Here is a 25,000-nt window from a genome sequence, read left to right as displayed (position 1 = left end):
TATATATATATATATATATATATATATATATATATATATATATATATATATATATATGTATATATATATATATATATATATATATATATATATATATATATATATATATATATATATATATATATATATATATATACTTACCTCTTCTTGCCTGAGCGAGGTAGTGCAAGGAAAAGACAACTTTGCCTTTGGGGAAACGAGGAAACATCTTCACTTGGCCTCTGCTTTTTTTTTCTTCTCTGAGAAAGTTATCACATTAGGGGAGGATTTTAACCTCCCCGCCACACCCCACCCCAACCTCTCACTCCCCGCCACACGTCAACCCTCCTCTCTCTCTCTCCGCCACACCCCACTCCAACCCACCTCCTACTCCCGACTCCCTCGTCTCTTACCCGCCCCTCTGCCTGCGTCACGTACAAGGTGCTTGAGTAATATTGTTATCTCCCCTTATCTCCAGAGATATACATAGATATAGATAAAGATATAGGGAGGTAAATAGATAGATAGCTATAGATAATCCATTAATATTTTCGTCTGAAGTTTCGATCATGTAGGGGGTTTATTTTGATTGTGAATGTATTTGTTATCATTCTCTTTACATCCTGCCTGTGTATTAATGTGATAAAGATTTTAACAATGTTGATACCAATTTTTATTCACACACACACACACACACACACACACACACACACACACACACACACACACACACACACAAACCCACACACACACAAACCCACACACACACACACACACACACACACACACACACACACACACACACACACACACACACACACACACACACACACACACACATACCACTGGAAAATGAGACCATCCTAAAAAGTTGCGTTTATACTTCTTTTTTTTTTTTTTTTACTTAACTACCGACACTTGAACCCCCCCATCTGTCCTCACACTTCGCACGAGGAGTAAAAATTCTCGAAAATATATGATCACTGTCGGGAAAATAACCTCGTTCTTTTGTTTTTGTGTTTGTGTTTGTGTTGACGTTATGTTGTATAGCATGACTATTGTTACGTAACTCGGCATCACCTCCTTGAAGGTTGGAGCTCAGGTGGTATTAGTTTCCTCTGGCGACCGTATGGGTGTGTGTGTGTGTGTGTGTGTGTGTGTGTGTGTGTGTGTGTGTGTCTCGTGTATTTCCATGGAGTGAACCGTTTTCTTCCAAGACTATCATACCTCCGTTTTCTTCCAAGACTGTCATACCTTCGTTTTCTTCCAAGACTATCATACCTCGACATTGCAAGGTTTCTGTCATTCTTTCAGAGATTTCTTTTGGTTTTTACTCATCCCCAATTAAGCCTAAAGGTTTCTAGTAGTGTTGCATTTCGCTACTTTGGGGTTTCTAGTTGGTATAACTTCCATACGTGGTTTCTGTTGATGTCTCCATTACATAAAGGTTTCTGACTATATTACTTTCACACTTGCAGCTTTCTTTTATATATATATATATATATATATATATATATATATATATATATATATATATATATATATATATATTCTCAGGGGTTTCTATATGAATTACCTTCACAATTGGTGGTTTCTGTTTGTTTTTTTATCTCCACATTGAAAGGTTTCTATTGGCGTTATCTTCACAGTACGTGTGAGGTGCCCTGTGGATAATAGTCCTTCCTCTGTTCCTTTATTATTACCGTCATTTCTATCTGGTAACTCCATCCATCTTCCACCATCGCCTGTATGTTCTTTTCCAGTCTGCTCTGAGTGTGTGTGTGTTTGTGTGTGTGTGTGTGTGTGTGTCTGTGTGTGTGTGTGTGTCTGTGTGTGTGTGTGTCTGTGTGTGTGTGTGTCTGTGTGTGTGTGTGTGTGTGTCTGTGTGTGTGTGTGTGTGTCTGTGTGTGTGACTGGTTAGTAAGGGTCATTGTCCCGGCTTCCTATCTGGTAACTGGAGCTTTCTTCCGCCTTTGTCTTCAACTCTGATGAAGCGAGAGCTCTTTGGCGCGCTCATAAGTGAGTTTCAGGGTACAGAGGTCTCCTCTGACGTACTGGAAAGGACCCGTAATACGTAAAGATGCTCTGTAATAAGAAGGAAGAATACCCTGCCATTCGGCAATTTGTGGTTCCATCACGCTTCTCAGAAGGTGTGATCTAACGCACAGAAGTATCCCCTCATGCTCGGAGGTGCTTTCTAATGCTCAGAAGTATTCTCAAGTAACTCCTGACGTCTTTTGTGCTTCCAGAGTCACTCGTGAGGTACAGAAGCGCTTGGGTTAGGTCATGGCCTCTGTGCCGTGCGTCCGGGCGCTCCGCCACACTAGGAAGATGTCTTCGATACGGAAAGAAATAATGTTTGTCGTGTATTAATAGCTTGTGCTGTCATATTTAACATATAAAGAGGCCAAAAAAAAAAAGAGCTGTCACTATTCCATCCTATGCCTTTCTTTATCTCTATCCCATCCTCTGCTTCTCTTTGTCTCTTAAGAAGAAACTCTTTCCATCATTCCAGTTTTATTATGGATGACTTTTCTCGTTTGAATTTGTGTCTTTTATGATCCTTTTCCTCAGCCTAGTCCGTAAATGTGGTGCATGAAGTGGCGGGGAGAAGAGAGACTATTAAAGTCTTTGTGTGTGTGTGAGAGAGAGAGAGAGAGAGAGAGAGAGAGAGAGAGAGAGAGAGAGAGAGAGAGAGAGAGAGAGAGAGAGCTGCAGCTCCACAGCCCTACTGGGGGAGGAGAGTAAAGAGGTTTGGAGAAGATTTGGGTTTATTATACTGATGATGGAGTCACGAGAGAGAGAGAGAGAGAGAGAGAGAGAGAGAGAGAGAGAGACGTGATAGGGAAAGAGGATGAAATTGAAATGCAAAAAAGGAGAGGGGGGGGGACAGTGAACTGCAAAGAGAGAGAGAGAGAGGAGTAATTGAGGGGGAGAGTGGAATTGCAATACAGAGAGAGAGAGAGAGAGAGAGAGAGAGAGAGAGAGAAGAGAGAGAGAGAGAGGGCAGTAACGTAAGAGAACGGTCGGATGTTATGAGGTTGTCAACCCGTGTTAGTTAGCAAGGCGACACGTCAGGTGTTGGCAATTGGCGTCGCGGAGGAGGAGGAGGTGGTGCTGGTGCAGTGATGTTGTTGGCAATGCCAACGTGATGTTGGCAGAGCAGGAATGATGGTGGCACTGCAGAAATTCCCTTTGGTACAAGGGAGGGAGGAATGTAATACATATACATGGTACGCCAGGACAGGGTTTCAGCTCGGGGAAAATACTGTACCCGAGCGATAAATGCTGCACACACACACACACACACACACACACACACACACACATATGTATATATATATATATATATATATATATATATATATATATATATATATATATACTCGCTGAATTGATTTGAGGGTCGTTTTCTGACTAGTCTAGCAATAATGCACCCCCGTTAGCGTCTGCTTGTCTGTTTCTCTGTTTCTGTGTCTGTCTGTTAAGGTACTGACGGTGCGCTGGGCTCAGATTTCAGTCGAGCCTCCTAACAGGAGGTGCAATTAGGGGTTTCAAAGGGAACGAAAATACTAAATCAATACCACTACTGCGCATGCGTCCGGCCGGAGAGGCTCTTTGGTAAATAAACTCCACCCAAGCACGCCTCTTGGGGTTTTGACCTCTCGTGACCCAACCGTAAGGACGTCTGTGAGTTTGCATAATCCGATAGTTTATTGGTAGTAAGTCAAACTAGGTTAGAACAAGGAGGAGTCGGTCCTCAAGCTGTGGTTTATGGTTTTAATGGATCGTAAATAAGCTACGTAACATTCTCGATCGTCTTTTATCTATCGGCTTTTATTTCCATTTCCAGATGAGGTTTATTGGATTTTGTACGGTATTCAGGTATGGATTACGTTGTTGTTTTTTTTTCGTCTTAAAGTTTATATAGAGAAAAGGATGAAGTTATTATGTCCTTCGTTACGACAATGTTAACCATTAGTAACAGCATATGATCCCTTGAGCACGAGAGTACGACCCTTTGAGCACGAGAGTACGACCCCTTGAGCACGAGAGTACGACCCCTTTGGATGACGGACGAGTGGAGTCACGTCGTTATCCACAAGCGTCGTATTGTCGTGCTCAGGGAGTAACGACCTCGTTGAAGAGGTCACCTTGCCTAACCCCGAGCCATATAACCCTGAACTGTACGGTACGGCTTCACGTGCATGGGTTGGTCATGGCGGTCTCTGGACAGCATGCAGGTCATGGCGGGCCACTGCACTCATTAATCAGGTTAACATCCAAGATGGGAATTAGCACGAAGGGGCTTGGGGTCTTCAGGTCTCATTTTCCCCCACAGTAGCCACCACCACATCAGCTTGTTCCCTGCCGTGTGGTACTGAGTGTAGCCCAAAAGGCTTGGCCTCTCGTCCAAAGGCTCTCATGCCGCTCCCCATGAGCGGTAGGGGGTTTTCAAAGTTTGCTAACTCTAGCGAAAGAGGTCCCATATGTGTGTTAGTAACGCTGGCGAGACCTAAGCCTTGGCAGGTTGGACTAGACGGCTTCCCCGAGTGTTTGTTAATTTGTCCGTGATCTTAGAATCACTGAGGGGCGCGACGGCCTGTCTGTCTGTCTGTCTGTTTGTATGTCTGTCTGCGCGTCTGTCCTTCAGTTGTGATGCAGTTCAGTGATGGCGACGTCATACCAAAAGGTCGTATCGTCGTGGTGAGGGGAAGCTCCGCCGTGTTCATGGGTTGTACCGTCGTGTTCAGAGGGTCGTGCCGTCGTGTTCAAAGGTCGTGCCGCCGTGCTCAGAGGGTCGTGCCGTCGTGCTCAGAGGGTCGTGCCGTCGCGTTCGAGAGTCGTGCCGTCGTGCATCTTGAAACTTGTGAAAGACTTCAAGTGGCGACCGTCACTATTGCCGTACATCTAGAGAAGGTCAGGGGTCATGCCCCCAGGTTCATGTGCCATGCCCCCAGGTTCATGTGTCATACCCCCTGGTTCATGTGTCATGCCCCCGGGTTCATGTGTCATGCCTCCGGGTTCATGTGTCATGCCCCCGGGTTCATGCGTCATGCCCCCGGGTTCATGTGTCATGCCTCCGGGTTCATGTGTCATACCTCCGGGTTCATGTGTCATGCCCCCGGGTTCATGTGTCATGCCCCCAGGTTCATGCGTCATGCCCCCAGGTTCATGTGTCATGCCCCCAGGTTCATGTGTCATACCCCCTGGTTCATGTGTCATACCCCCTGGTTCATGCGTCATGCCCCCGGGTTCATGTGTCATGCCTCCGGGTTCATGTGTCATGCCTCCGGGTTCATGTGTCATGCCTCCGGGTTCATGTGTCATACCTCCGGGTTCATGTGTCATGCCTCCGGGTTCACGCGTCATGCCCCCAGGTTCATGTGTCACAAGGTCTTCTACACACGACGTACACAATCTAAAAGGATGAAGTTCATTCCTCGCGCGTGTTAAACTCTTGAAACACCGACCTCTGGATCCGGAACGCTTCGGTTTGGGAATGTCTCTCAGTTCGCGAACGTTTCTCGATCCAGGAACGTTTCTGTTAAAGGAGCGCCTCGGTTCAGGAACGTCTCCCCACTTTGCGAACGTCCCTCAGTTCAGAAACGTCACAGTTGGGGAACTCCTCGTCCACCTCACCTCAGATCAGACGACGTCTTGGGTCGAGGCCAATTTAAGATCTTGCAGTACGGGAAATAAGGCTTCTGGCCGCCAGCCGTGGTCTCCCGGGGGACTTGGCTGGAAGGTTGGGAGTATAGGATTGAGTAAAGTGGAGGGAGGGAGGGAGGGATGGCTAGCATTAGGGAGTGCGCTATGGACCGTGGAGTGAGTTAGGAGGGCTGGGGAGTGGACCGAAAGGAATTGGAGAGTAGATCGAGAGGACTGGAGTTGACTGTGGGCTGGGAGTGGGCCAGGGAAAGGGCTGTTCACTGGGGAGGGTGGTGGTGGTGGGGTGTTGTGTATGGGAGGAGGAAGATCAACGTAGGGAGATCAGTATGTGGCCAGCTGATGCGTCCCGCTGGCTGTCACTGCCAAACATGGACTCTTGAGCGACGGGGTAAGCGTGTGAAGTCAGACGACCTCCTCCTCCTCCTCCTCCTCCTCCTCCTCCTCCTCTTCCTCTTCCTCCTATCTTACTCCCGTCATCACCACCGCTTTGAGTAATAATGATAATGATAATATTATCTTTATGACCGAGGGGCTGCCAATAGCGGGCTTAAACAGCCTGATCTTACACAGACATCGGGGAGGCAGTCTAGTGGTTCCTCATATTCACAGTGGTTAGGATGGGGTTGTGCTTGTGTGGCACGCCACACGGATATGGATGGGTTCGATGCGGCTGTGAACCGAACTTCAACATGGGGATGGGGGATACTCTGATATCAGGAGGTTACAGTGGCGAGGACGGTGTTCAGGCAACTTCTCTTCCCCCGAAGTGTCGACGACTCGGGCACAGGTGATGGTGCTGGGGAGAGAGTCGCCGGGCGGAGGGACGTCCAGTGGGTTGAACGGCTCTTGACAGGTGATGTAAGAGACGCCATGATGGTCTTGAACACCCCTTTCACTTTTCTAGTAGCCAGTGTTGGGTAGCGGATGGGAAGACCTGGCGGGCGGGGGAGGCGTAGGTGTGTCTGGGGATAATTCAAAGGTTTTGGAGATGTGATGTTATCTTACACGTGTGAGTGTGTCTACGAAAGGAAGATGGTGACATTAGCTTGAAGTATTCGATGCTTGTCCTGACGTTGCATCGAGAAGTTTGCTGAGGTGAACAGCCTGGAGGGAGGGGTGAGGTGTCGTGGGTGGGACAGCCATGGCTGATATGCATGACTGCTTTCTTTTTTCTCTTTCTTTGTTGGGTTTGATTGAGGGCGATGTAGGCGGTGGTCCAGCTCTGTTGGGGTTGGTAAGAGTGTTCACGAGGGGTTCTGTGGTCTTGAGAATTGTCGTCCACACGGACACTATACAGTGGTAGAGTCGTCGTAAGAGTGCATACGTCTGTCGTGGAGTTGCGTCCAGTAAGGCGTCGTCGTCCCGTCTGTGTGTCCTGCGGGACGCTACGTGTTAGGGTCTGGACGCAACCGACTGTTGATGGCTTTTGTTGATTTTTACGTTATGGGTGGCTCATCGCCTGGAAAAAAAAACAACTCCTCCTCCTCCTCCTCCCCAACCCTTAGTATTTTTTTTTCTAAGGGTAAATTAGGTTAGGTTCTGTTCGGTTAATTCACTTTACTAACCTAACCTAACCTAGCATAGCATAGCCTACCCTACCCTACCCTAACCTACTATCTTAACGTAACCTAACCTACCCTAACCTAGCCTAGAAAAACCCTAAGGCGGGGGGGGTGGGGGAAGCTGACCTTCGGATGAACCTTTCTGGCAGACTAAGACGAAATCTCTGGTGCAGTCAGCGGAGGTGAGAGCTGTGCAGAGGTCGGGTCTTGCGACTCGTTCAGGGTTTGTGAGGGGAAGGTGACGGCGGCAGGGGTCGTCGAGGAAGGTCTTCATATTACTACATTGTTGAGGGACTGTGGGCGGGAGAAGGGCGGGAGGGGGCAGTCTGTAGTGTCTCTGAGAGTATGGGCGGAAGGAGGCGACCTGCGACGTAGTGTGTGTCTGTGTTCACCCACCTCAGACACAAGACTTTCACAGAGTCGTCGAGGGAGGGATCCGGGTTATGGCAGTACGTCACTGGACGATCGTGGGGTCTTGTCCACTACGATGCTGGTGGAGACAGTAAGTGGGGTCGTCTTGTACTCAAAACGCGTTATTTTAAACTGATGGAGAAAAGCGTTAATGATGGAGGAGAGGCTTAGAGAAGGACTCCCTATAGATTTTTAAGACGCCAACTCAATAAACGTAATGTTGAGATTCTGACAAAAAAAAAAAAGTTACGATTTTAGATTATTCTTGTGCTGACTTGGTCGTGTGTTGGGGCTGCGCAGGTTGGCTGGGAAACCTCTGGTGGGTGTAGGGATGTGTGGGTGTGTGTGTGTGTTGGTCGTATAGCTGTGGTGAAATGTGTGTGTGTCTGTCTGTCTGTCTGTCTGTCTTTGTGTTTGCTATGACGTGTGCGCCTTAGTACATTTTGGGAGGATATTGTTTATGTATTGGTATTTCAGGGTTTGCTCTGCGTGTTAGTCTATAGATATGTCTTTTGTTTTAAATCTCTCTCTCTCTCTCTCTCTCTCTCTCTCTCTCTCTCTCTCTCTCTCTCTCTCTCTCTCTCTCTCTCTCTCTCGTAAATAAACCCTTTGAAGAAATACCTAGAGATTAGAATTTAGAAATTATTTTCTCAATAAAGAATATAATGCATACAGTAAATATATCTAGTAAACGGTTTCAGAATGTTAAAAAGTAACTTCGTATAAACATAATTCACGACTGTGTCTCCACGTTACACGGGAATACAATGATCAGAAGAAGAAGAAGAAGAAGAAGAAGAAAGAAGCATAAAGTCAGAGGGGAAGAAAATGTGATATAAACGTAGACAGAATTGTCTTCGTCACCTCAGAGCCACAGAGCATGGGAATATACAGCTGACAGATACTGTCAAGGGAGACGGGCTATCGTGACAGTCAAACACAACTCGGCAAACGCCTCGGTTACATTTATATTCAGTGAATTAACCTGTTCAAGAGATGCACTATATTATGTATATATATATATATATATATATATATATATATATATATATATATATATATATATATATATATATATATATCAACTTATTTCTCCTTCGTGAGTGGTTAGCAGGTAAAGTCTCTCCTTCGCAGGCATAAAAGACTGTTAGAATGAGATGGAACTGTGTTTTTGGTTCATTTTCAATATGGTTATCATGTGAGTGTGTTCCCTCATAGCCCCTTCCCTGTTGGTTGATGTGCAGGAGGGAGTGGTGGGTGTGGGGGAGGCTTTTGCAGTACAAGTCTGTCTTCATCTATATTGGTGGGTGAGGAGGAGCCTCCTGCTTTACTGTCCTGTCTCCGTTGATAGTGATGGCTGGGGAGGGGGCATTATGCTTTACTGTCCTGTCTCCGTTGATAGTGATGGCTGGGGAGGGGCATTATGCTTTACTGTCCTGTCTCCGTTGATAGTGATGGCTGGGGAGGGGCATTATGCTTTACTGTCCTGTCTCCGTTGATAGTGATGGCTGGGGAGGCGGCATTATGCTTTACTGTCCTGTCTCCGTTGATAGTGATGGCTGGGGAGGCGGCATTATGCTTTACTGTCCTGTCTCCGTTGATAGTGATGGCTGGGGAGGGGCATTATGCTTTACTGTCCTGTCTCCTATAGTGATGGGTGAGGGAGGGGCATTCTTCTTGATTATCCTGTCTCCATCTTTAGTTGTGGGTGGAGAGGAGCCTTATGCTTTACTGTCCTCTCTCCTTCTGTAGTGATGGGTGGGAAGGAGGAGCACTCTACTTTACTATCTTTTTTCATTTTTATAGTAGACGGGTAGGGAGGAGCCTTCTGCTTTATCATCTTATCTTCACCTTTAGTGGTGAGTGTGGAGGAGCCTTCTGCTGTACTATCCCGTCTCCATCTACAGGAGTGGGTAGGGAGGGACCTATCTAGTGTGTGCCGTTCTGTATTCATCTATAGCGGTGCGTGGGAATGAAGCCTTCTGGTGTGCTAACCCGTCCCCATTTATATAGATTACCAATGTAGGATGCTATTTCTGTCCTCCAGCAGATACCTTCGTCATGGATCAGAAGGTTTTCTTGTTACGTGGCTTCGTTATGTACTCTCCTTGCTTCTCTTATCCTCTTCTGTCTCCTTCACTCACTACCTTCCTCCGCCTCGCTCCTTGGTTTTCTTTCCACCTCTCTTCCTTCACTTGAGCCACTGTGCCCTCTTCTTCCTCTCCCCATGCCCTCCCTATCTCTCTTCTTGGCTTTCCCTCCGCCTCTCTTCCTTCACTCGAGCCACTATGCCGCCTCCCTCCACTCTCTCCATCCCCTCCCTCCCCAGCATCCATCTTCTTCTCCCTTTATATCTTCCTACCAGCTAGACCAGACCAGCAAGGCTTCCTTCACCAACGCTCACGAAGCCTCCGTCACCATTCTGCTCTTCACGACTCGTTCATCATGCTCTGAGGAGGGAGAGTCACCATACAAGTCACCACGCCGGGCATGATAACAACTCAGTCTTCGCTGTCACATGATAAGCCTTATAATACCTGAGCATTATAACCTGCTGATGGCCAGTGTGAAGTATGATATTTATTTATCTTCGCTCGCTTATGAATATGCAAAGGGAAGGGGTTCTGAGGCACCGGCGCTATATTGTGTGCGAGAGATGTTAATGTCGTGAGAGAGAGAGAGAGAGAGAGAGAGAGAGAGAGAGAGAGAGAGAGAGAGAGAGAGAGAGACTACGTTTGTTTATGAAGATTTTTTTTTTATTGCTAAAAGGCAAGGGCTAGCGCGTAGCGCTCACCGCAGGAAAACCGTAAGAGTGATGAAGAACGAACGGGTCGTGTGAGTCTCATGTAGTCAGGTGTTATGTGATAGATGGCGAGGGGGTTGTGTGTGTGTGTGTGTGTGTGTGTGTGTCTTCTGCGGACTGAGAGCCAGCGGCCCACGTGAGAGAGAGAGAGAGAGAGAGAGAGAGAGAGAGAGAGAGAGAGAGAGAGAGAGAGAGAGAGAGAGAGAGAGAGAGGCAGGCCTGTTCGCTAGCTGTTTACCAACCCAGGTCAGGGTACGGGCCAGGCAGCTAACGCCTTACCTGCCCCTAATATGGGTTTACATGATGGAGCCCCACATCCCTCCCCACCTCCTCCTCCCCCCGCCACCTCTGTTGCCGGGGTCATAACCACACCACCACCACACAACCATCACCACAACCACCACCACCACCACCACGCTACCATCACCACATAACCATAACCACCCCCGCCATACTACCACCACCACCACCTCACAACCACAACCACCACCACACTACCACCACCACACCACCACAGCCACCACCACACTCCTGAGGAGCTGATGGTTTCGGCTCTTGTGTTGTTCTCATCGTAGCACCACGACCATTAGCTTCTGTACAGCGGCTGGTCAGGTTCACCTGACAGACTGATAATATTTGGTTATGTTATGTGTGTGTGTGTGTGTGTGTGTGTGTGTGTGTGTGTGTGTGTGACCGTCGAGGACCGTCTGAATCCGGAGAATCACACCTTACCTTGCTTCCACATGGAGTGCAGCCTTGGAAGTGCAGGCCCGACAGACCTATCCGTTATTTCCCCTGACCGCTTCCTAGTCCTTGTTCAGCACATGGACACCACGTCGCCCCCGGTATACCACTTCGCTCTATTTTCCTCTTATTCCCTGCACCCCTCACACCCTCCTGTATATTCAGGCCCCGATTGCCTAAATCATCTTTCACGCTATCCTTCCACCTCTTCCATGGTTTTCCCCCCTTTAACTTGTTCCCTCCACTTCCGACGTGTGTATACTCGTTGTCATCCTCGCCTCACGCCTCCTTCACAGCTGTGGATTTAAGACTGAGTTTGGGTGAGGAAGGAAGTGGCTGTTCAGTGCATGTCGAGTCGAGTCAGCATAGAGTGTGAATGTGTTGTGTCAGTTGGGAGAGGGGAGATTTTTTTTTTTTTGTGTGTGTGTATGTTGCTGAAGTGAGAGACAGGGATGAGCTTTTGATTTCTACATAGGGTTTTGGTCGTTAGGTATGGAGTGGTTTGAATGGGGGAGGTTTAGTGTTATAGCTGAAGAATATTTGCCGATTTTATATGAAGATTATAAGTTTTTTTGTGTAGATGTTGAATGGTTGTGTTTGCTACGTAACCAATTATTGTTCTAGAGCTTTGTTTTGTGTGATCTATAGTGTTATTTGTTCTCTTTGAGAAGTGAATGTCCTGGCAGGTGAGGCGTGGTTTAGGGTGGAGCTAATAAAGTGTTTATAGAGAACACCGAGAAATACTTTTCCTTCCCCAAGACTGGTGTCGGTAAGTGTCGTGAGGGCATTTAGTTCGTTCTGGCCCTTGTGTTGACGGTAGTATAGGGAGGAGTAACTGACAGGTGTGTGTGTGGTATGTGTTGCTTAAAACGGTTGTTGTTTTGTTGAGTGGGAGTGGCTGATCAGTCAGGACGATGGGAGGGCGCAGGCTAGAGCCATGTCTGTCAAGGGTCAAGAAGGTGAAGGTGGATTGCCATGGCGATGAAGACATTCAGTCTTCACTGAAGCTAATGTCCTAGTTGTAAGGTGTGGTGTCGTAGGTTTGTTGTTCTTGTGTTGTTATCCCGGTGTTGTAATGTACCTGTGTGGCCATCTTGGTGTGAGGAGGCTTTCGCACTGTGGTTTGTATGGGGTGAAGGGAGATCACGCAGGGAGAGGTTTGAAGAGGGATGGAGACAGAACAGCTCCTTAAGGAACTCCAGTGTGTAAAGTTTGAGGATATTTAGGGGATGACTCGCGTGTGAGTGTCTCTGGCTTGGTGAACTGATGTGAAGTTAGTTAACTGTATGTTGGGGATGGTGTCCAGTGCCGCTTGTTTGAGGGTGTGTTAATGATTGACGTGGCGTCGAATGTCTTGTTGATGTCTGTTGCAACTATTGTTGTGCGAGAAGGTGGTCATATATATATATATATATATATATATATATATATATATATATATATATATATATATATGTATATATATATATATATATATATATATATATATATATATATATATATATATATATATATATATATATATATTTAATGATAGAGGTTTCTCTGTATGAAGGAAACTGGTTGCAATACTATTGAGCAGAATTTTCAGTTTTTCTCAGAGCATAAATCTCTGGTGTTTTGTCCCATCGTTGAGAGGACGAGCCTGACGACTGAAATCATTTCATAGATCCTTCCCAGGGAAAGTTTAAGATGAGTATTGCTGCTGTACAGTGGACAGCGCATTCCCTCCTTCCTTCTCTCCCTCCCTGTAGACCATTCACACCAGGCGAGGGAAAGCCTGGCTCCGCAGGGATATGTATGTATGATGACTAAACGTCCGATGGTGTTTGAAATGGGACGATCCAGAGACAACTGTGTACAAGACACGAGAATCTGCACACACCAGGTTTCTTTCACCTGAGGCAAACCTGATAAGCCGGACCTGCGTTGGAGGATAGTTGCAACAGAGACATCTGAATTATTCAACATGTCTCCAGTCTATGTGTTTTCTTCTTCGGATCATATTTATGATAATGGAAGTCCATGCTCCATGTATTGCATGACGCAGGTTTTGAAAATGTGAAGTTTCAACACCGTTCTTCTGTACATCACGTCGTGTGTTTGAGTACACACAATGCAAGCACAACACACAGACACACACACAGACACACACACACAGACACACACACACACACACACATATATATATATATATATATATATATATATATATATATATATATATATATATATATATATATATATATATATATATATGCAGCAGAACCTTCACTTCATCGTGAAGAGGTGATTGTACATATATATATATATATATATATATATATATATAATATATATATATATATTATATATATATATATATATATATATATAATACACTGCCAACACAAAATTATCGAAGTTCATTAATTTCAGTTCAACTAGTGTTATCAGTCGGCCTCGCTGGCTCCTGCAGACAGTAGGGAGGGGAAATACGTCTCTACCCAGTTGATGAGGGGGAAAAGAATGTCTCTTTCAGGGGTTCCGCTGCTGCTCTGGGCAGTTCATATCCTTGGCCGTGGCCGGAGGGAGGGAGGGAGGGCGGAGTGCTGTCGAACTCTGCCGAAAAGTTTTTCATTTTATGACAAACTTCACAACTTCACAGATTACCAAGTTGAAAGTTTGGGGTTAATGGATGAAAGTATATATATATATATATATATATATATATATATATATATATATATATAATAATAGAGAGAGAGAGAGAGAGAGAGAGAGAGAGAGAGAGAGAGAGAGAGAGAAGAGAGTAGATAGATATAGATAGATAGATAGATAGATAGATAGATTGAAGCAGGATTGGCATTACAAGCGTCTGTAGATGATAGAATGAATATGGTGATAGAATTTTTTGAACGGAATTTTTTGGAGAATCCCAGATTCTGTTTTCTATTTCATTTTCTTCTCTTCAGGGGAGACGCACATGATCCGGACCAGGAGCGTAATGTCAGAATCATGAAGTTTTGGAGAAGGTGATGTACGCCATTTTGAAGGTGAGGTCTGGATGTATTTTGATCTCCATACAGGAGTTAGAGGACAACTACAGCTGTTGTTGTTGTTGTTGTTGTTGTTGTTGTATGTGAGTTTTGTGTATCAGGTGGCCTTTATTGTTGTGCTCCACGTGTTGTATAGTGACACATTCCCACAACCCCCACACACCCTTCCCACAACCCCCACCCTCCCACATCAACACCCCCACCCACCCCTCTCTCTTCCCTTCAGCATCTACCCCCCGACCACCTCACAACCCCCAACCCACCCTCTTCCACAACCTAACAAGACATAGTTTTTTCTTCTTTCGTCCTGGATGGGGTTCGTTTGGATTCCATAGTGGTGTGGGAGGGAGGGGGAGAACAACCCCTCCTCCTCCTTCTCCTCCTCCTCCTCTTCCTCCTCCTCCTTCTCCTCCTCCTCTTCCTCCTCCTCCGCCTCCTCCTCCTCCTCCTTCTCCTCTTCCTTCTCCTTCTCCTCCTCCTCTTCCTCCTCCTCCTCCTCCTCCTCCTCCTCCTCCTCCTCCTCCTCCTCCTCCTCCTCTCCGCCTCCTCCTCCTCCTCCACCTCCCCCCCCAAACCACCCGCCGGCTGGACATAGGGAGGGAACCAGTTCGTATTTATTTATTTTTTTTCTTTGTTTTCGTTTTTTCCACGACGGGGTCAGAATGAGAATGGAATGGCTTGCTCCCCCCCCCCTCCTGAACCTCATTACCAGATGGATGAACCATTGTTATGACGCCTGCGGAAGGTGGGAAGACGCTGGGACGCACCCCTTCCTCCCTCATCACCTTGAGGTGAAGAATAGATCTATGAATCTAATTTGCTGGGCCGTTCTTCTTGTGGTGTGGGGGGCAAGACTCATGACGTGTGTATAGCGAGGGAGAGGCTATGATGGGTGGAGGGAAGTGGGGGTCTGGGGGTACAATGGGGGAAGGAGAAGACAGTGGTCTTGAGGTGGAGAGAGAGAGAGAGAGAGAGAGAGAGAGAGAGAGAGAGAGAGACGAATACATTTATATACTTTCGCACATACGTACATACAGCCAGATATACATACATGTGTACCTGTGTGTGTATGTGTGTGTGTGTGTCTGTGTCTGTATATTACATCATGGACACAGTATCCGTCCAACATACATATCCACCTGACACACTTCACGAAAATAGACCTGACCGCATAAACACCACACCATATTTACCCTGGAATAGAAGACTCGCGTGTGACCCTAACACAAGCGGGGCGGGTAAAGGCACGATAAGCGAACCCGACGGCAGGAGCCAGAGCCTAAAGGAATGATGATGGATGCCCTACCCCCCGAGGCAACCCAGGAACATCAGGATTTTTACCAAATTCAGCCGCGGTGAGAACGCTATAAATAATAATCTAAGGTATTAATCATTCTATACCAGTAATAATATAAGGTATTAATCATTCTATACCAGTAATAATATAAGGTATTAATCATTCTATACCAGTAATAATATAAGGTATTAATCATTCTATACCAGTAATAATATAAGGTATTAATCATTCTATACCAGTAATAATCTAAGGTATTAATCATTCTATACCAGTAATAATCTAAGGTATTAATCATTCTATACCAGTAATAATCTAAGGTATTAATCATTCTATACCAGTAATAATCTAAGGTATTAATCATTCTATACCAGTAATAATATAAGGTATTAATCATTCTATACCAGTAATAATCTAAGGTATTAATCATTCTATACCAATAAGAATGATCTTAGACATCGTCCTCGTGAATTGTGTAGATTTTGAGCAGGTCGTTCCTTTAGCCGTAGGAAATGAGGACTGTCTTTAAGGCTCTGGGGACGCACGCATTTTTAAAGGTAAAGGAATGGTGACGAAGGAAGTAAACGCTCCGGGGGGGGGTGGCGATACAGTCGAGAACTGCTGCCATAACTCACGGGCAGTCAACCCTGTGGCTCTGGTTAGAGGCGGAAAATTAGAAAGCTGTAAAATGAAGTTACTTCCCTGGTAGGACGCTAGTTTACTGCCTCTGCTGACGACATCCATCCATAAGACGTCTTTTTAGGTTTTATGGAGGTCTCAAGATGGGGGCCTATCTTGCTCTTGTAGTTAGTGTTATAGTAGTAATGATAATAATAATAATAATAATAATAATAATAATGATAATAATAATGATGATAATAATAATAATAATAATAATAATAATAATAATAATGATAATGATAATAATACTGCTGATGATGATGATAATAATAATGATGATGATAATTTATTATTATTATTATTATCATCATCATCCCATCCTCTATCATTTGATTCTATAAGCCATTCTCAGGTCTTCGGCCATTTCAGCCGTGTCATGTGCAAACACCAACTGACTCACCCCTCCTTCCTTCTTACCTTACTAAGCATACCGTAGACCCGCCCCTCTTCGCTATATGACCCTTTGACCCTTACATGTGTACCCACCCCCGCCCCACTCACCACCCTGTCCATTTACAGATCAAACAACCACGGAGATATCAGACATTCATCACCAAGAACCACTCCCCTTCCTCCCTTCCTACTCTCCTGGTAAACACTCCTCACCACATTGTAGCAACATTCCATTTACCCCATATATATTCGTAGCACTTTCCACGGGACATCTCTCTCAACCTTGCCATACGCTCTCTCCAATGCCATATACGCCAAGTACATGTCACTCCCTTTCCCCCAGTGTTTCTCAACAAATTCTTCGAAGTAAACACCTGATCCACATACACACCCCTTCTACCTCTCCTGAAGGCATATTGTGCCTCCCTAAGATAGACATTCTGTATATGCCACCACCCTCACAGTCACCTATGACCCATACAAAATACCAGACCACACTCACTTGCCTCATAGCTCAGTAATTCGAACTTTCACATTCGTCCAACGTGCTTTTATATGATAAATAGTCACTAGTCACTCTATCTACACTAAGCCAATCTACAGATAGAGGATCGGAGGCGTATGTGAAGGGAGAGGGTAGAGTGGACGTGAACAGGAGGAAGGTCATGAGGCTTGGCAAGGTGATGGAGCGAGATGGTTCGAGTGTAAGTTTGAATGAGGAGGACACGCAGGGAATGGAGGGGTTTAGGTACACAGGTGTGGACGAGGAAGGAAGGGTCGGAAGCGGGGCAAAAGTCTACGATGGATTAAGGAGCGTGTGGAAGGAGAGTTCACAGTCTGAGTAAAGTTAGGGAGGGTGATTTGAAAGGGACGGAGTCCCAGCAGTGAATTCGGTCAGGTTAAGGAATGACAGTTCCAGAGTAAGCCGAGGATGGCGAGGTGCAGTGTAAGTGAGGGAGCTGACCAGGTTGTGCCTACCGAAGTGGTTCAGATGCCTCGGGTAGCGACGAGAGGCGATTCAGGAGACAGTATCGTCTCGTCTTTGTCACCTTTAGCGACGTCGCTGGCAATCCTAGGGTCTTAAATTCGGCGAGGGACACACACACACACACACACACACACAAACACGCACGCATACACACACCTCCCCCTTCCGTGACCCCGTGACGCTACCGGACTTGACCTACTTCCACGTAACACGATACGAGGGGGAGGCCACCTGCCGTAACCCGGCGGAGTCGAACTCACGTTACGGACGAAATGATCGATGTAGCTACGAGGTCCTGCGAACAGAGAGGCTGATTGGTTACATGGATGCCCTCTCTCTCTCTCTCTCTCTCTCTCTCTCTCTCTCTCTCTCTCTCTCTCTCTCTCTCCACCCCAACAACGGCTTCATTTTCTCCGTCCGTAAGAATTATTGTTGCGCTCTGTCGTAAAGTAGAATGGGGGAAAGGGGGGAGGCAAGGCCGCCAACCCTGGGCGTGACAGCAAGGAATCTGAATTATACCCCCAGGGTATTGGAGAAGATGTACGGTGTCCGAACCCTTCCTCTCTCTCTCTCTCTCTCTCTCTCTCTCTCTCTCTCTCTCTCTCTCTCTCTCTCTCTCTCTCTCTCTCTCGCTCTGTCGCAAGAGATTGGGGTGTTACGAGAGGATGCCGTGTGGGCTATCTCTCATGTCTGTTATTGAGTCTTGATGGTAATGTGAGAGAGAGAGAGAGAGAGAGAGAGAGAGAGAGAGAGAGAGAGAGAGAGAGAGAGAGAGAGGGCAGGAAAGTAGACACACACACACACACACACACACACACACACACACACACACACACACACACACACGCAAAGTAAAGCAAAAATATATATATCGACCGAATGCCCCCCTAAATCCAATTTATCCCAGTGCACTGTACAGCCCCGAGCGCGGAGGGTGGGAGAGGGTGATAAAGACCATCTCTCCCTGATAACATATGAGGACGGTGTGCTTTACAGCACTTGCGTCGCCGCGCTGACGTCGAGGTCCGACACCTCCCAGGTGGGAAAAACAAGGAGGAAAATATTTATACACGACAGGTGAGTACGTGAACAGCTGTCTGAAGCTCATGGGGCAGTAAAGTGTCTTGTCTCCCGCTAGTATTAAAAGTGAGGCGTTTAATAGTGTTAAGTGTTCCCCTCTGTGTGTGTGTGTACGTACAGTGTTGGTGATTTAGAAGTGTAAGTGTGTGGATAGCTTGTCTTTGTGTGTGTGTGTGTGTGTGTGTGTGTGTGTGTGCAGATGTATAGCTGTCAAGGGTATTTCTATGTGTTGGTGGGTCGAGTGTGGAATTTTTTGGCTTGGATGTCTTGGAGTTAAGTAACAGCTAACAGGTACACTTAAACCCAGTTGGGTATTTCGTAAAGTGTCTCCTTCTATGATTTTCAAGCGTTATTCAAGTGTATGTAAGTAGTTAAAGTGTTCTCCCTTTTAGTCCATGATGTCCTCGTATAACTTATATAATTATTATATAATTCACCAAAGTTTTTAGATCATCGCTCACCATCTTATATGACAGAAGGCGTTGGATCAGGGTGGCCGCTGATGACCCTGGCTGATTACGTGAAGATAGTAACTCTAGAGATATCTATCAGAATAGATAGACGTGATGAGGAGTTACGTGAGACCCTTGGAAGGTGTGAGAGGTCACGGGGCGAGGTGGGAGGCGGCCAGACACCTTGTGGGTGGGGAGGAGGAGGGAGGAGGTCGTCTTAAGTGGGCAGCAGCAGGAGCAGCAGCAGTCGCCCTTGAGGGTGAGGTGAGGGGTGGGTGGGTGGGTGACAGAGCCAGGCACCGAGGGTAGGAAGCAGACAATTCTCCTCGATTGATGGTGCGTCCCGGCCGGTGTGTGTGTGTGTGGTGTTAACGCCCGTCATCTCACTTCGCTCCTCGTGTTACGCATTGACAGCCGCTGACTACGCTATGACGTCATGCGAAAGGGTCGTGATTGGCGGGGTCGTGACCATTCGTGATCGTGGGTCGTACCTTTTGTGATCGTGGATCGAACCGTTTTGGTCGTAGGTCGTACCGACATGATCGTGGGTCGTACTGACATGATCGTAGGTCGTACCGACATGATCGTGGGTCGTACTGACATGATCGTAGGTCGTACCGTCATGATCAAGGGGTCGTACGTACCATCGTACTCCCGTGGTTTATATATAAAGTACGTCTGCATATATATATATATATATATATATATATATATATATATATATATATATATATATATATATATATCCCTGGGGATAGGGGAGAAAGAATACTTCCTACGTATTCCCTGCGTGTTGTAGAAGGCGACTATAAGGGGAGGGAGCGGGGTTGCTGGAAATCCTCCCTTCTCGTTTTTTTTTTGTATTTATTTACTAAAAGAGGGAACAGAGAAGAGGGCCAAGTGAGGATATTCCCTCTAAGACTCAATCCTCTGTTGATAATGCTACCTCGCTAACTCGGGAAATGAATATATATGAAGAAAAAAAAAAAAAAAATATATATATATATATATATATATATATATATATATATATATATATATATATATATGTGTGTGTGTGTGTGTGTCTGTGTGTGTGTATGTGTTTCTGTGTGTACTTCATGATTTCTTCGCCTTGTGTGTAGCAACACATTTCTGCTTCTCTGCTGGTGTCTATTTATGTAAACATCTGTGTTCCATTATGCTACAGACCCCATTGAAAAAGCGACGTAGCCAAGGTGGGGATAAAGTGCTGGCAAGGGTTACTAACGGTAGCGCATCACCGCTACAAACGAGCGGCCGCCCCGTGTTATGTAGCAGTAAAACGGCGGAATTCATAGCCAGATGGGCAGTTATCATGTATCTGGCAGCTCATAGAGCAGTGTATCGCGCGCGGGCGCTCACACACACACACACACACACACACACACACACACACACAGTTTTCACAAATAGATTGTGTATCTTTTTATCTCCCTACTTCTCTGCTTTACACTTTCTCTCTTCCTTTGCTGTCAAGTTTCACTCCACGGCCCAGGCAGCTGTCTCTTCCTTCTACCCTCACCCCACACGTGAGGGGCTGCTGGCTTCCAGTCCACAACCGCGCACTCCCTCCGTCATGCACGTCACACCCGCCGACAACACGCAACGCACGCGACTCTCTTCTGCGCCTGAGTCTTCAACGATATCCCTGCGGTGAGCACTACACGCTAGGCCCCTATCTCGTCGCAAGTCTCTCTCTCTCTCTCTGTAAGTCTGTCGTTATCTCGTCGCAAGTCTCTCTCTCTCTCTCTCTCTCTCTCTCTCTCTCTCTCTCTCTCTCTCTCTCTCTCTCTCTCTCTCTCTCTCTCTGTAAGTCTGTCGTTTTTCCCCTGTCTTGTCTCCAGCTCACCTCGCTGAGCCTGTTCCTGGCTGAGGGCGTCGTCACCTCCCTGACCTACTACTGTCTTCAGTGAGTCACTGTTGTCCGGGGGGAGGGGTAGTGGTGGCACTCTCTGCGCCCAGCTTGTGTCGTGACGGGCATACCCAACAAGGTCGAGCCCCAGCTGGTGAGTGGAGGAGACTGAACCCACTAGTTAGGTGTCTCATGTTAGCCACAGGAACCGACATTACGGCGCAACAGGTGAGAGAGAGAGGGAGGGTGAGGGGAGAAGTAATGCCCGCCCGCGGCGCCCCCCGCTTCCTGCAGAACCCGAGACCCACCTGACGACGTAATCACTCATTGATGATGATGGTGATATTCTCGGTCACTTCGGGCAGATTTCGAGTGCTGGAGGAGTTGGTCGCCAGAGGCCTGGTTCGCCAGAGGGAGGCCTGGTGTGGGACTTTGAGGGTGATGACAGTACCTGGCGCTCCGTTAAAGTGGCGCTTCTCTCATCCTGGACTTTGAAAGAGAGAGGCTGTCTTTACGTCTGTCTAGATCCTGATAGAAACAAGATAGAGTAGCAGAGGGCTCCTCCTTACCACCTCTCCCTCCGGCTTAAGTGTTGGATGGAAAAGAGTATAGAGGGAAGCATTGCTGGGCTGTTTTCATAGCCGAGAAACACCAGCAGTTGGCTTTAATACAAGTGGATTATTTTGGAATAACTCATCATCACTCATGGGATGATGTGCGACAGGAACGACCCCTCAGTGATTAAAGGGCCTTACGATGGACGACCACTTGTTCAGGGTTAGGTTAGGTTAGGTTGAGGGTTCTGCCTGCTGGAGGCTACCTCGCTGGAAGCCCGTAGGTCAGACCCAGAGAATGTGACCAGAATGACATAAACTTCGCCAGTGCGAGTGGTCAGCATGGCCGGCCAAACTCCCTCACCTACCACGGAAATATCTCATGGTTTTTTCCGCCCGCCCCCCTCAATGTCTGGCAGAACACTCACGGATTTTATGGTCCAACACGAAAATCTACGGTGTTGGGTGTGTGGTGCCTTGCCTCACCCCCATACCTTCCCTACCTCCGTGCTTGTGTATGAGGCAGGGTACTACTGCTCATGGCTACTGCCCCACACACGGAGGCAGAGTGTGGCAGAGGTGATGGTGTACGCCTCACTTAACCCAGTACACATCACTGTCGTATAGTGTACGAGAAAAGAATATGAAGCCTCGTGGCTCTAGCAAGTCACCATCAACCACCACCGCCGCCGCTGCTGCTCCTGGAACCTTTCCGTCGTAAAACATCCATCAAATTTCCCGTCCTTTTCCCTCCCACGCGTCCCACGTTCCTCTCCCTCCACGCCCTCCTCTCTACCCTCCACACAACCCCTCCCACCCCACTCCACCCCACCAGCATCCTAATATGTCTCTTCTTCTGTTTCTTATCGGGTGGTTAGGGAAGAAGTGGCTAGGCAGGGAAAGGAGTAGTTTGGGAGTGGTAAAAAGGAGTTACTGAATATCCAAAGTGTATGGGGTGGGTTTCCCGGAGTGTGTGGATGGCTTGCTGGATACGTGCTTTAGCCGCTTCATCTATGTATAGTGATGTCGTTACTTGCTTATTTAGGCAAAGAAAATTAGGATAATTGAGATAAAAGACAGGTTTTATTTTCACTTTCTCCAAAATTCGTAAATACTTTCCCTTGTCTCATCTTTTTCCCCTTTCGTTAACCGTCTCTGTATTTCATTTATGGCCCGGCCTTGATGTTGACTTTTGTACGTGACTGGAACCACCAAAGTCAGAGAAAAACAAAGCTCATTGTATATCGATGTATCGCCACCTGTTCCCCCACTACATCATACCTGACGAAGAGGGAGGAAGGAACCCTGTCAGCTAAATTAGAACGTGCTATGTAATTAGTATACATCATAATTCATGCTTCTTAGCGGATATCTAATCAAGACTTGATTAGAAAATCAGTCCTCTTGCTAAATTAGGAAGAAATGAGAAGAGAATATTCGAGACTGGAGTGTAAATGTGAGAGTGTCATGTCCTATCATCGACGTAAGCAGGTGAAGAAACAGGTAGCCCCCCAGCAGGCAGGCAGGCAGACCCCAGGGTTGAGTCACAGGACCTCTCTTGTTTATGAAGATTTAGAAGGCGAGTTTTGTCTCATTTACTCGCCTCCCTGGAATGTGTATGTGTGTCTGTGTTTGTGTATTTATTGTGTATATATATATATATATATATATATATATATATATATATATATATATATATATATATATATATATATATATATACTTCTACGAGTCCCTTGATGATGTGATTATTGCACAAAAGTGCACTTGGGAACTTATCACGCGGGCTGGGGGTAGGATTGATTTCATCAACGTTGCGACTTCACAAAAAGTGTCTTCACGAAGGACCATCTATACAAGCTGGTAGCGGTCCCCTTGGCTGGACGCCTACACATACCCACCTCTGACTGATCCTCCCGGCTCGCTGCCTCAATCCCTTTTTGGCCACACAGTCAATGCCGTCTGTGCCGCCAATCCTAACCAGATGATGTTGAAATTAGATCTTATGTTACTGGTTGTTTTCTTGATAATGTGGGCGGCTTCTAGCGCCTCCTCCTCCTCCTCTGTTTATAGTCTCCCTATCGTGTAAATGTATCTGCTGCTTAGTCCGAATTCGGCAGGTGACAAGATCGTCCAGTGCTGCTCCGAGAGAGCATCCGATGTCTTCCGATGCCTCAAGTCAGCCTCATTAAGTTCTGCGATTCTCCTTGTCACCTCTCGTCCACTCTCGTCATAGTCGACATGTTGACGTCCGAGACGTGGGAGCCACGAACACTGCCCCTGCTTGCTGTGTTCATTACGCCTTCCATCACCAAAATGATGTTCCTGACGATGTGCCATTGGTTGGGGTTGTGCAAGGTGTGTGTGTAAGCCAAGAGGGCGAGGTAGCAACGTAGAGAGTGTTGTGTACGCGTTTCCATGTAGCGGGTGCCATCGCACCTGTTATGGAGAGACTGAGCGAGACTTGACCAAGAATTTCTTACGATAGAGAGGTTGATTCGAGGAATCAGAGAGCATTCAGTGCTCTGCAGGTGCATGTGGATGAATATGGACGCCTGCTGAAGCGGGGCGAAGCAAAAATATTACACGAAGGGGTGAATAAACAGGGTGAGGAGGGCGCTAGAAGTCGCTCACATTAGCATGGAAATTCCCTGTCACATGAGAGCTGGTTTCATCAACGGATCAGGATTGACGGCAGAGAGTACAGCAAGTGAGTGGACAAACGGAGTGGAGCTTACGAGCTGGACGGGTCAGAATATGTCGAGGTGGATGGACAATTTAGTGACTCCTAATCCATAGTCCGGCAACTCTTGCTTTTTCCTTTACTCTCTGAAAAAGACTTTAGTGTGGTCGAAATGTTGAAGCAATAGATTTTACCTCCAACCTGTTCATTTATGTCCATGGTATTGTTTTTCTCATCAGACATGATGATAATAGTGATGATTATATGAATGATAACCTCACTGTTAGCATTGTAACATACCCGGTTTCTCGGCTCACAATCCACACCGGGTAACACCAGTCACACACACACACACACACACACACACACACACACACACACACGACTCCGGGAGGTGGGTGGATGATATTGACCTGTCATTACCTACATATAAATGAGAGTAAAGGAACCCCCGCTTTGCCGCACCCACACCATCCTCATATTGCTTAAAACCTGAAGTGTTAAGTCATTAAGCTGAACATTACGTCTCGTGTGACGTCGTCAAGGTGTATCATTCCTGAGGGAAGATGGTATGAACGAGGAAAACCAGTCTAGGGAACTCGTTCTGGGGACGTTTTGAGACTGTCATTGTGATATATGAGACGACTGTCCGGAGATGATGCTACACGGTCGTTAACTCCTTGAGGCCGACGGTTCGACCCTCGAACACGACTGCGCGACCCTTAAGCACTAAAAGGCAAGATCCTTGAGCGCGACGGTAGAACCCTTGAGTCACGGCTGTACGACCCTTGA

The 25,000-nt window shown here is 46.6% G+C and overlaps 1 long non-coding RNA gene and 1 pseudogene across 1 annotated transcript in view; one reads left to right on the top strand and one right to left on the bottom strand.

Moving 5' to 3' along the window:
• LOC139766598 (growth hormone secretagogue receptor type 1-like) overlaps positions 1-25,000 on the bottom strand; it is a 211,893-nt pseudogene that overhangs the window by 119,318 nt on the left and 67,575 nt on the right.
• Positions 1-25,000, top strand: part of LOC139766599 (uncharacterized) — a 290,245-nt gene that overhangs the window by 220,246 nt on the left and 44,999 nt on the right. The window contains exon 3 of the long non-coding RNA XR_011716929.1: positions 14,127-14,207. This is a non-coding gene — a long non-coding RNA (uncharacterized lncRNA). The remainder of the gene's footprint in view (positions 1-14,126; positions 14,208-25,000) is intronic.

This window comes from Panulirus ornatus, chromosome 58 (genome assembly GCF_036320965.1).
Source record: "Panulirus ornatus isolate Po-2019 chromosome 58, ASM3632096v1, whole genome shotgun sequence".
Lineage (NCBI taxonomy): Eukaryota > Metazoa > Arthropoda > Malacostraca > Decapoda > Palinuridae > Panulirus > Panulirus ornatus.
The sequence above is the reverse complement of the archived record's forward strand: the minus strand, read 5'-3'. Positions and strand labels throughout refer to the sequence as shown.